Raw genomic sequence first — 13,152 nt, 5'->3', positions numbered from 1 at the left:
CTTTTTATGGTTACATTTCTCATAGTTAGGTCTTTCTTCCATTTTGAATTGACTTTTGTGTACAGATAAGAAAGTGATTGTTTCAATCTTTTGCATGCACTTGTCCAAATTTCCCAATACCAGTTGTTGAGAAGACTTTTCCCCATACCATATTTTGGCCTGCTTTGTTGAAAACTAATTGACCATTGATTCATGGGTTGATTTCTAGCCTCTCTATTCTGCTCCATTTACCTATTATGTGTCTTTTTTTTGTGCTAGCACCATAATATTTTGACTACTTTATAATATAACATGAGAAGTCTGGAATTGTGATGCCTCTAGCTTTGCTTGTCTTTTTCAAGATTTCTTTGGCTGTTTGTGGTCTTTTGTGGTTCCATACAAATTTTAGGATTGTTTGCTCTAGTACTGTAAAAATGCTGGTGGTATTTTGATAGGGATTGCATTAAATGTGTAGATTGCTTTCGGTAGTATAGGCATTTTAACAGTTTTTTGTCTTCTAATGCATGAACTGTCTTTCCATTTCTTTATGTTGCCTTCAATTTTTTTCTTCAGTATTTTATAGTTTTCAGAGTGTAGGTCTTTTTCCTCTTTGGTTAGGTTTATTCTTAGGTATCTTACTGTTTTTGGTGCAATTGTAAATGGGATTGATTCCTTAATTTCACTTTCTGCTGCTTCTTTATTGGTGTATAGAAATGAGACAGATTTCTATAGATTGATTTTGTATCCTGTGACTTTACTGAATTCATGTATTAGTTTTAGTAGGTGTGTGTGTGTGTGTGTGTGTGTGTGTGTGTGTGTGGAGTCTTTTGGGTTTCCTGTAAAGAGTATTGTCATCTGAAAATAGTGAAAATTTGATTTCTTCCTTATCTATTTGTTTGCCTTTCATTTCTTTTTGTTGTCTGATCGCTGTGTCTATGACCTCTAATACCATGTTGAATAAAAATGGTAAGAGTGGACATCCTTGTCTTGCTCCTGACCTTAGGGGAAAGGCTCTCTGCTTTTCCCCATTGCATCATTGAGGATGATATTAGCTAGGGGGTTTTCATATATGGATTTTATTATGTTGAGGTATGTTCCCTCTAAACCTACTTTGTTGAGAGGTTTTTATCATGAACAGATGTTGTACTCTGTCAAATGCTTTTATGCTCCTTTTGAAATTATCATATCATTTTTATCTTTTCTCTTATTGATGTGATGTATCATGTTGATTAATTTACGAGTATTGAAACCTACTCACAACCCAGGAATAAATCTCACTTGATCATGGTGAATGTTTTTTTAATATATTGTTGGATTTGATTTGCTATTATTTTGTTGAGGATTTTTGCATGTATGTTCATCAGAGATATTGGCCTGTAGCTGACTTTCTCTCTCTCTCTCTCTGACACTCTCTTTCTCTCTCTCTCTCTCTTTTGGTATCATTATCTGGTTTTGGTAACAGGATAATGCAGGCATCAGAGAATGATTCTGGAAGTTTTCCTTCTTTTGCTACTTTTTGAAGTAGTTGAGAAGAATAGGTACTGACTCTTCTAATGCTTGATAAAATTCACCTGTGAAGCTATCTGATCCTTATAAACCTTATACAACAAGTGCCCTTGCCTATTATAGGTAGGTATGATGACTGAGCATGAGGCAGGCTGAAAGCAAAACACAAGCTAGCATCCCCCACACCCCCCAGGTGGGACATTTGTGATATTCCTTAGACACTCCTGGCTACCCAAGAACAAAGGAAAGGGGATTAAGTGTTTGCCATGGCATTGTGGGAAACTAAGGCTAATGAAAAATTAAATTCCCTTATGCCTATAGCCCATTGACAAGTCCTTAAAACTGACAGCAAAGTGATGACACTTTGCTGATGGCAAAAGAGAACCTTAGCTTAACATTGTCCCAACCTTGAGGATCCTGTAAGTCTATCTCCTTTATCTCAACTGCCCCAAGATATATGTTGGAATAATACTCCAAGCTTATGGCCCTCCAGTATACATCTGAAGGGTCTCATGACTGAGGTTTTATTAAACAGTGATAAATGGTGTTTCCCTAGCAACAGCTAGCCTTTCAAGGTCCTGGAAACTTTGCTTCCAAAATTCCTTAGAGGCTTACTCTATCCTTGACCCCCTCTCAACCTTGAGGGTATATAATGAGTTACCTGTCATGACCCCAGTGCAGTTTTTCCTGCCCACGGATCTCGTCCCCATGCTTTAATAAAATCACCCCTTTGCACTAAAGACATCTTCAAGATTTCTTTCTTGGCTGGCTCCAAACTCTACAAACTCTACCATCACCCCAAGACATCATTAGGTATTCACCTTTGAATGCCCCCTCTCTATAAAGAGAGCTTTCCTACTATTCTTCCTTTCTTATCTTATATTTGAATAAATCTTTGCCTGCTGCTCATTTTGTATCCACCTCTTCATTTTTCAAAGCAGAAGATGATGAATCCCAGGTATTAAGGTAAAAAATCCTACAGCATAAGGAGATGTTTCCCTCATTATTTCTAGTTGTTTTCATCACATATATTAATTAGAATTCTTAACTCTTAGAAACCTTAATTTCTAGTGAAAACTAGAAGTAAGCAATTGTGAAATTTTAACCATCATTCCTGAGATTGGCAAATTTATGAACACATTTCATAATTTCTAGAAGCATGTGCCTTTTCCAATGTAGCAACACATCCAAATATCTCTTAGTTTCTCTGTAATACAAAGCCAAAAATAGAGAAATCTATCTTAAGTAATCAATGTTTTATTATTATTTTATTAGGAAATGATCCCAATATTCAATGTATTTAATTTAACTCATCACTTAGCAAAACTTTAAAGGTATCAATTTACCATGAAGATTTGGGGAAACAATTTTTAAAGTTTACCTAAAATTTTATCTGTTCAATCTACTTGTTCTTAACAATTATGTTTAGATTATGTACAAAAACTTCATGAGACACCAGTAAATAAATTCAACTGGTAGAATAAAATTAGTTAACAGAATTATATTCAATGTTGATAACTCTGAAGACATGCTTATTTTAATTAAACCAGTGAATTTATTGAGCTAACTTTAGTTTACTAAAGATTATGCCAGATCACAATGATGTAGAGAACAAAGATAAACAAAATATAGATAAAATTAAATTTCCTTAGACCTTACAGTCCATTTACAAGTACTTGAAACAGCCAGAGTAACCTTCCTCAAGGAACTTAGCTGCTCAGTGATGCTAGCAGCAAAAGGAAACCTTATCTTAATATTAACAATATTAACCTAACCTCCAAGATCCTGTAAATCTTCTTTAACATATGAAAACCCTTTTGAAAACTTCCTTTGCTTGTACTTCCTCCAACTCCAAAGTATATAATCAGCCATTTCTCACAAACCCAGTGCAGCTCTTTCTGTCCCCGTGTTACAATAAAAACACCCTTTTGCACTTCTCAAGACTTCTTTCTTAGCCAGTGACTCATGGACCCTAGTTCAAACCATACCAACATGAACCTGAAGAACATTTGGGTTAGCTTCTGTTACATTTCTGAGAATGTTTATGTACACTAATTTATGTAAGTGCTAGTTTGTTTAAGTCAATTAAACAGAGCTTTTACAAATTAATTTTGGCAATACCGTCTGGAGGTAGAAAATATCACACATCTATAACAGATATAAACATATATGAACTATATGTTCAGATATAACACACACCTTATAGCTTCTTATTTAAAATTACTGTCATGAGGGGTACCTGGGTGACTCAGTCAGTTTAAAGTCTGACTTTGGCTTAGGTCATGATCTCACAGTTCATGGGTTCAAGTTCCACATCAGGGTCTGTGCTGATAGCTCAGAGCCTGAAGCTTGCTTTGAATTCTGTCTCCCACTGTTTCTGCCCATCCCCTGCTCATGTTCCATCTCTACTGTTCAAAAATAAATAAATATAGGGGCACCTGGGTGGCTCAGTCTGTTGAACTTCCAACCTCAGCTCAGGTCATGATTTCAAAGTGTGTGAGTTCGAGCCCCGTGTCAGATTCTGTGCTGACTGACAGCTCAGAGCCTGAAGCCTGCTTCAGATTCTGTGTCCCCCTCTGTCTCTGCCACTCACCCGCTCACACTCTGTGTGTGTGTGTCTCTCTCTCTCTTAAAAATAAATAAAAAACATTAACATTTTTTAAATAAATAAATGTTAAAAATAGTTTTAATTACTGCCATGAAATCGATGTAAAATTCACTATTATAAAATATGGATCTAGGTTTGTTTTTCTGGTAAAAGGAATAAGTTAAAGATACCTGTCTAGAGAGCTAAAACTTCTTGTAATATTTGCAGAGAAGACACTTAAGATTTGTTGTTTTTCTGCTTTTGTTTTTTTTCTTGATGAAAAGTACCTCCTTTTAATTTGCTTTTTAATGAGAGGTCTAGATATAAGTTCTGGAGAAGACTCTGGGTAGAACATTTATAATTCAAAAGAAAAAATTAATCAAGGTTCTCCTAGGATATTTGTTCCCTTGAAGACAGTTTTTACAAGTTTTAATTCATAAGCCTTTTGAGATAAGTAAGGGAGGTTTGGGGATAGATAAAAAGGATTGGTGGACTCTTAATTATTTCTAGAACTACACCTTTGGTTCTGTAAAGTCTAGATTTGTAAAACAAGAGCAGCTGTTTTAAATTCCTCAAAGAATTAGGTTGTTTCCTCATGATATCAAAGGAATGATGCAACCATCTACCTATGTGGATAATTAATTTATCTGGATAATTCCTCTGAATTAACCTATGAGAGAATGCCTTAAAAAATTCTGAAGAGGCTCTGAATATCAGCTTCCACTTTGGCCAAATTTCTGATCAGAGAAATAATAGACATTTCTGGCAGTATTAAACAACTTCATGGACCTACAAGGTGTCCTCAAAGAGAGTGTAAAGATTCTGTGTTCATTAGATCTAGAGTTACTCCCCAAAGATAGCCAAAGGAAAAACCAACAACCTGCATGTCCCAGGCAGGCAAAAAGCCAAGCCAATTATTAGGACATAAAAAGGAGATAAAAAGGAAATAGCTATCCTGAAAGAGAAAGATTCAATAATCAATTGGCCTAGATTTGGAAAGAGAGACACAATGCGAAATGTATTTTCCTCTCTTGAGTAGGCTCGGGTGGCAATCTATTTACAAAAACTTTTGAGGATCCTCCCCAGGTTTAAGATATTTTTAACTATAGCCCTTAGTTTGATCTTTGATTAAAGAGTGAAAAATATCTCAAGAGGACTACCTGTAGCCTCTAGTAGTCTTAATTTAAAAGGTAGCTGTTGAGGCAGCTGGGTGGCTCAGTTGGTTAAACATCAAACTGTTGATGTAGACTCAAGTCATGACCTCATGGTTTGTGGCTTTGAGCCCCTTGTTAGGCTCTGTGCGACGGGCATGGAGTCATCTTGGGATTTTCTCTCTCTCTCTCTGCCCCTCCCCTGTTCACATTCTCTCTCAAAATAAATAAATAAACTTTTAAAAAAGGTAGCTGTTTAATAGTCTCATCAGAGTAGATATAAGTCTTATAATCTTTGTTTTAGGTAACTTTTCTCTAATTTTTTATAGACTTTTGCAATGAATCTTCCACTGAAACTATTTTAGATGTTGGAAAAGTTTTGGAGACTTCTGCATGCAAATTAAAATAAGTATCCCATTCTACTTAATTTGGAAATATTAATTTCAAGTATTCTTCTTAAATGATCTTATCTAATTGTAATGTTTCCTATAATGGCCATTGTAGGCTGTTTTTAGAAAAACTGTTCTATCTTGCTAGATATCTGCAACTTCTAGGACTATAGTTCTTAGACATATAATAAGAAGGTGTAGGGGCGCCTGGGTGGCTCAGTCGGCTAAGCCTCCGACTTCGGCTCAGGTCAGATCTCACATTCGTGGGTTCGAGCCCCACGTCAGGTTCTGTGCTGACAGCTAGCTCAGAGCCTGGAGCCTGCTTCCAGTTCTGTGTCTCCTTCTCTCTCTGCCCCTCCCCCTCTCATGCTCTGTCTCTCTCTGTATCAAAAATAAAATAAAACATTTAAAAAAATTTAAAAAAAAAAGAAGGTGTAAGCTCAACTATCTAGATATAAAGAATCCTACTTCCTTTAGCTAGGCCTTTTAGCTAGGATTCTTGAAGACAAACTAACATCTAAGAAGGATGTGCCAGGGGGTGATATTTGTGGGGTATTTTTCAGTGTACTTCATTGTATTGATATTTTCTTGAAGTTGGCAAGTGACCTAGTATGAATTTATCCCATTCCATAACCAACTTATCCTACCATGGGAGTCTTCTTGAGGTGGCAAGTACTCTAAAAGCTTGCCTTTATTTATTTACTAATTAATGTTCATTTATTTTTGAGAGAGATGGAGAGACAGAGCACAAGCAGGGGAGGGGCAGAGAAAGAACAACACAGAATCTGAAGCAGGCTCCAGGCTCTGAGTTTTTAGTACAGAGTCTGATGTGGGGCTCGAATCCACAAACTATGAAATCATGACCTGAGCCAAAGTCAGAGGCTTAACCAACTGAGCCACCCAGGAGCCCCTCTAAAAGTGTTTAAATGCTCAACTCATGTCCACCAATGTTTGCAGCTTTATTTTTGGCTTTTAGCAACTAATTTTCATTTAAAACATCAAGGCCTCACACTAAATGCAGTCCATCTTAAATCAGACCCAGCGCAATTCCAGACTTATTTTGGTTCTTAAATCAGACCCAATCTGATTCTGAGCCCAGTCTAGTTCTTAAGTCCAAATGAGTCCAACCTTAACTGGTAACTACCAATAATTACCAATATGGACCAAGCTAGCTAACCCCAGTAAATGGGAACTATTTCCTGGAGCTGGGGAAGGGAATCATACATGGAACTGTGGACTGAAACAAGGGTTGGCTGACAGTCTGTTAGAGTTACTTTTTAGTCTAGAATGACTTATTAACCCTGGATAAAAAGCGAATTAGGTCAGAGCTCAAATGCAAAGAGAGCTGAACTCAAACTAAGAGTAACTCACCAATGGCGTTTCAAAACAGTGAGAAAGAGAGTAAATTCAACAAGGTTCGTAGGCACTATGCTTCTGTTTCTCATTGTCCCCGAATTTTGATGGAGGTTTGCTTCAGATCCCACTGCTGTCTCCAAATCTGTTAAAGAACCAAAATTCAACTGAATAAATTTGAAGATTGAATTGGCTTTAGTAAGTGATTCATGAATCAGACAGCATACCATCTAGAAGGGAGAGGGGAGCTCCAAGGAGTTGTACAAAATAAAAAGTTTTCATAGGAAGGAGGGTAGAACAAGAAATTATTAGCAAAATAAAAAAAAGGATTGTTCCAGGAAAGGTCACTTTCCCTTGTGGGGAATGGTAGAGAGTTTTTAATAAAGTTTTTTATAAACGTTTTGAGGGTTTTTTTGTGTGTGTTTTTTGTTTGTTTGTTTGTTTGTTTGTTTTTGAGACAGAGTGAGCAGGGAAGAGGCAGAGAGAGAAGGAGACACAGAATACGAAGCAGGCTCCAGGCTTTGAGCTGTCAGCACAGAGCCCGACATGGAGCTTGAACCCACAAACTGCAAGATCATGACCTAAGCCAAAGTCGGACACTTAACCAACTGAGCCATCCAGGTGCCCCTAGAAAGTCTTTATTAAGTGGATTACCTCGTCTTCCTTTGGGGGCTGGAGAAGACCCATCTGACAGATTAATGTCTAACAGAAAATTCCTAACTGACCAGTTAAGATTATATTTCTGGGGGAGATTGAAACTATAGTTAATTAGGTTATGTATCAATCCTGTCTTGGTGACTTGGCCTAAGTGATGCCATTTTGGGCCTGAAGTTTTCTTTTTTTAACAAAACTAAAGAAAATATGGGGAAAAAAGTGGAGACAACAAATATAAACCTTATTTCTATGAGTTTTGCTATAAACAGAAAAAGATGGAGTGGTAGCCGGTGAGGGAAGTCGAAACAAACTTTTTTTTTAAATTTGTGTATTTGCTGATATGAAATGTTGGGGTTCAATAGTGAATGTTCAAGAAAGAATTCTTGAAATGTCTTCAGTGCAAAAAAAATGTGGCAAAGCACAGGGACAAATTTCTGAAAGAGCTACACTGCAATTGTGAGGAGTGACTGATTATATACTTCCAAGTTGGGAGAGGTTTGGTGATAGCTTAAGACTGAGGAATTTTCAAGCAAGGTTTCTAGGACCTTAAGGGGTCATTTAGTGCTGTCTAGTAAAACCTTAGTTATGAGATCCTTCAGGTGTATTTCAGTGGGCCACATGTTTGGAGGGTGATTGCTAACATATATCCTCTGCAGGAGGAGGAGGTAGGAGTAAGAGATAAAAGAAGTTTCAAAAGGGATTTTTATATGTTAAAGAAGACTTAGAGGACCCTAGAGGTAGAGCTAATGTCAAGCTAAGGTTGCTTTTGGCCTCTACCAAAGTATTAAAGGTGAGGCACTTGAGTTCCTAAAGGAAGATCTCTCTACCTGTCCCAAGGACTTGTTAATGGGCTGTAAGTTGTAAGGAAGTTTAATTGTTTTTCTGTATTTCTTTTGTCTTTGTTCTCCAAATCACTTACTTTCCTTTTTTTTTTAATGTTTTTCATTTTTATTTTTTGAGAGATGGAGTGTGAGCAGGGGAGGGGCAGAGAGAGATAGGGAGACACAGAATCCAAAGCAGTCTCCAGACTCAGCTATCAGCACCGAGCCTGATGCGGGGCTTGAACCCATGAACCATAAGATCATGACCTGAGCTCAAGTTGGACACTCAACTGACTGAGCCACCAGGAGCCCCTGCTGTGCTTTTTTAAAAAGCAAAACAATAATAGCATATATACTGAATGACAATGATTCAGTAGAGTACCCAAGAAGGCAGGGTATCCACTTCTGCAGTGAGAGGCTGGCTTAACCAAGGAGAACAAATCCAAGTATGATTAATGGGTATGGGAGTCCTCAATATTTTGCAATGAGATTAAGAAACAAGGTTGTAATCTAAGAGTAACAGTGGAAAGAAAGTCCAAAGTGAGGGGCCAGATGAGAAAATAACAAGTTGAAAATTTATTAGAGTCAGATTAGAGAAAAAGTGAACTAGAACAATAAGAGAAATGGTATGTTTTGAAAACCAAGGGAAGCTGATGTTTAAAAAAGAAAATTGTCAAATGTTTCAAGGGCTGCTGAATAGTTAAAATGAGAATTGAAAAAGTCCACTATATTTAGAAATTTGGAAGTAACTGTTGACCCTAGAGAGAATTACTCTAAGGACTAATGGAATCAGAAGTCAGATAGAAATGCATTTTAGAGTAAGTAGAAGGCAAAGAACTTAGGATAATTTATGTTTCTTTGTAGATGTTTGGCTATGAAGGAAGAGGAGAATGTTTTTAGCAAAAACTTTGGAAAAGAATTCATAAAGCTCAATGGCAAAATAGTATGCAACAATAGTTCAACTAAACATAAGCAGAAAATCCAAGTAGACATATCTCCAAAGAAGACATACTGATGGCTAATAGATACACAAATGGATGCTCAGCATCATTAATCCTCAGGAAAATGCAAATTGAAACCACAATGAAATATCAACTCATGCCTATTAGAATGGCTATTATCAAAAAACAAAAAAAGAAGAAAAGAAAAAATAACAAGTGTTGGCAAGCATGTGGAGAAAAAGGGAATCCCTGGGCACTATGGGCAGAAATGTAAAATGTAAACTGGTATAGCCACTATGGAAAACAGCAGGGGGACTCCTCAAAAAATTAAAAGTAGAACCACCATATGATCCAGAAATTCCACTTCTGGGTACTTAGCTGAAGAATACTAACTCAAAAAGATATATGTACCCCCATATTTACCACAGCATTATTTACAATAGCCAAGATACAAGCTAAACAACCTACGCATCCCTTAATGAGTGTATGGATGAAGAAAATGTGATATATAATGAAATATTATGAACTTTTTTCAAAAATACAAATGAAGGAAATCTTGCCTTTTGTGGCAAAATGGATGGATCTCAAGGGCATTTTGCTAAGTGAAATAAGTAAAAAAAAAAAAATGCCATCTGATCTCACTTACATGGAACTCAAAAACAAGACAAAACAAAACCAAACTCAGAGATACAAAGAGTAGTTGCAATAGGCAGGAGTAGAAGATGGGAGAAATGAGTGAAGGGTGTCAAAAGATACAAGCTTCTAGTAAAAAACTAAGTAAATCCTGAAAATATACAGCATGGTAACTATAGTTAATAATACTGTATTGCATATTTGAAAGTTGCTAAAGACAGTAGATCTCAAAAGTTCTTGGTGATATGAAAAAAAATTTGTAATTATATCAGATGATGGATGTAAACTAGACTTATTGTGGTGATCATTTTGTAATGTATACAGACATCAATATCTTTATATTGTATACCTGAAACGAATACAATTTTCTATGTCAATTATATCTTAATTTTTAAAAAGTTTAAAAGTTTATTTTTCAGAGACCGAGACAGAGCATGCATAGGAGAGAGGAAGAGAGAGAGGGAGACACAGAATCTGAAGCAGACTCCAAGCTCTGAGCTGTCAGCACAGAGCCTTACATAGTCTTGAACTTACAAACTGTGAGATCATGACCTGAGCCAAAGTCAGAAGGCTAACCTACTGAGCCAGACAGGGACCCCCTGAAATATTTTTGAATTTAAAAATCTTTGGTGGAGTGCCTGCTGGCTCAGTCAGAGCATTCAACTCTTGATCTCAGGCCCCATTGGGTGTGGAGTTTTGGGTGTGGAGCCTACTTAAAAAAAAAAAAATAAATAAGTAAATCTTTGCAAAGCTGGTTTTTTTCTGTTGCTTTGATAAAGAACAAGTGCCTCTTGAAAGTCAAGGTGGAATGGGAAGCAAGGAGGCACCAAGAGATGCTATGAAAAATTATTGAGACAATACAAGCAACATGAACCGAAAAAATTTGGGAACCTCTTCAATATAACAAAAAAAAAAGAGAAAGAGAAATATGCAACTCAGAGCAGAGCACACCACTTCTACTCAAACATGGGAGAGATGAAAGCAAATTATATCTTCCTCCTATCTCTCAGGTCTAGGCTGATATGAGAAAGAGAGTAAAAAGTGAAGTCTGATTGTAATTTAGAGTTGACATTTCAAGACCACTGGGACTATTAATTGAAAGTAACTAAGTAATTATGAAATCTGCCTGAGCTATCGGCAAGAGAAGGATAAGACAGATTTAAGCGAGTATGTCCCAATGAGTTGTGATACTCAGTTATAGTATATAAGGACCATTAAATTTATGTTGATGGCTGATGGAGCAATTTTTGACCTTATGAAGCAGTTATAAATATTAAAGTTAATCCATTCCTCAATTCATTCCTTGAACAGATGCTTATATGTCTATTATATATGGTAATCATTTAACTAATGGTAAGAGACACAGACAAAAGCCTGCAAAAGACAGTGTTTAAAGTAGCATACCTGCTCCATTCAGTTTTTACTGTACCCTGTCTCAATTTTTTTTCTCCCAAAAAACATATAACTCTCCAAAGGAACTTCTTTACTTATCTACATGTTGTGGTCTATCTTTACTATTAGAAGGTAAGTGCCAAAAGAAAAAGGATTGTTATCTTATTCTTCCTCCTCTCCTCCATTTCTCAAGATTGGCATGCTCCATGGATCGATGCTGGGCCCCCCTTCTCCCTACCTACACTATCTCTCATCCCTTGGATATAAATATTACATGTGTTGATGCTATATGTGGATCCTGGGTTGATATTTCTCTAGAATACCATACTTGCACATCAATTGCTTACTTGAAATGTGGATACTGAATATGTACCTGAAATTTAATATGTATTCTTCTATTTTCCACCCTTCACTGCAGTCCCTAATCTAGCTACACTTTAGTCCCTCTTCTCATGCTCAGTAAATGGCATCATCGTCCACCTATACGGTGAACAGTTTGGGGCTCAAGCTGAAAACCCAGAACTATCCTTAATAACTCTTCTTCATCTAAAAGTCTATCATTTCTATTTCAAAAATATGTCTCAATTCTAGTTTCTTCTCTCTATATCTATTGTTACCAAACTATTTCAAGCAATGTCCTTTGCCTGGGCTACTATAGTAGCTTCTAGTGGCCTCTACTATATTTTTCACACTGCAACCAGAGAAATTTTCATATGCAAAGTTCAATCATTATACATAGACACATACCCCTACTAGAAAAATCAGTTTCCAATTACTCTCCAGATAATCAAGACTCCAAACAAACATACTGGAGCATCAAAGTCTGGCTCTACATACCTAAAATTTTGGGGTTTTCCCATGTTTTTCTAGTATTTATTAAAATCTGTCCCGGGGCGCCTGGGTAGCACAGTCAGTCAAGTGTCTGACTTCGGCTCAGGTCATAATCTCACGGTTTCTGGGTTCAAGCCCCATGTTGGGCTCTGTGCTGACAGCTCAGAGCCTGGAGCCTGCTTCTGAATCTGTGTCTCCCTCTCTCTGACTGTCCCCCACTCATGCTCTGTCTCTCTCTATCAAAAATAAATAAACGTTAATACTAAATAAATATTTTAAAAAATAATAAATAAAATCTGTTCCTTCCCAGGGTAGGGGAAAAATAGTTGCAAACAGAGAGCTAGGAAGGCAAACCACAAGAGACTCTTAATTACAGAGAACAAACTGAGGGTTAATGGGGGGGTGGGGTTGAGGGGAAAATGGGTGATGGGCCTTGAGGAGGGCACTTGTTGGGATGAACACTGGGTATTATATGTAAGCCAATTTGACAATAAATCATATAAAAAAAACTCGAAAAATCCTCGAATACTACCAAATACTAATATTAGTTTAGAGCCTGCTGAATTGTTCATAGTGCTTAATATAACCACAGAATTTAGATGTTCAAGCTTTATGGTAATAAAACATCAGGGATTTCATGTGGGAAAAACAAAAAACAAAAAGCTGTCCCTTCCTTGCTTCTCCAACAATGCTCCATGAAAGCAGAGGTTTAATATATTGTTTACTGTTATGTCTTTAGTACCTAATTAAGTAAGAAATAAAAAGAGCAGGCAGAAGTTCCTTAGGCCTCTAGATTATAACAGCTCCTGTACAGAATGTAGCCAACTGTAACGAATACCTCTCTCTAAAATCCTCAAGGCCCTCAGTGAGGAAGATTTCTGATTGACTTCTTGGGACGATCTCTCCCTCACTTCA

General features: G+C 36.8%; 1 long non-coding RNA gene across 1 annotated transcript in view; it reads right to left on the bottom strand.

Moving 5' to 3' along the window:
- Nucleotides 1-13,152, bottom strand: part of LOC115299822 — a 56,709-nt gene that overhangs the window by 42,550 nt on the left and 1,007 nt on the right. The window contains exon 2 of the long non-coding RNA XR_003912353.1: nucleotides 6,984-7,110. This is a non-coding gene — a long non-coding RNA (uncharacterized LOC115299822). The remainder of the gene's footprint in view (nucleotides 1-6,983; nucleotides 7,111-13,152) is intronic.

This window comes from Suricata suricatta, chromosome 8, assembly GCF_006229205.1.
Source record: "Suricata suricatta isolate VVHF042 chromosome 8, meerkat_22Aug2017_6uvM2_HiC, whole genome shotgun sequence".
NCBI lineage: Eukaryota > Metazoa > Chordata > Mammalia > Carnivora > Herpestidae > Suricata > Suricata suricatta.
This window is presented reverse-complemented; position numbering and strand designations above follow the sequence as displayed.